Source organism: Eurypyga helias, unplaced genomic scaffold (genome assembly GCF_000690775.1).
Source record: "Eurypyga helias isolate BGI_N326 unplaced genomic scaffold, ASM69077v1 scaffold25486, whole genome shotgun sequence".
Taxonomy (NCBI): Eukaryota; Metazoa; Chordata; class Aves; order Eurypygiformes; family Eurypygidae; genus Eurypyga; species Eurypyga helias.
This window is the reverse complement of record NW_010258973.1, coordinates 12,475-12,819: the sequence shown is the minus strand read 5'-3', so window position 1 is coordinate 12,819 and position 345 is coordinate 12,475.

Sequence of the window (345 nt, the reverse complement as noted above, 5' to 3'; positions counted from 1 at the left end):
TCGTGATGCCCGCCGCCGTTCTCGGAGCGGCGAGGCAGCTGCATCACCAGTGGGCCCTCAGCCGCAGGCATGGAGGCTGGCTGGCCGGGAGGGACCCGGGGGCTCCTCTGCTGCGTCCATCACTGCTTCCCGGCCTCCGTGCACCGGGACACCCAGGTCTGTGTCCCCCGGCAGGGAGCACTGACCCCCGAGGGGCTGTGCGTGATGCCGTGACTCCGGAGTGTCCATCCATCAGGCCAAAGCCAGGGCCGGCAGAGCTGCCCTGAGCCTCACAGGCAGGAGACAGACTCCCACCCCCCCATTGGCTGGGGTGGGGGGGACCAGCAGGGGGGGGGGGAGGCACGC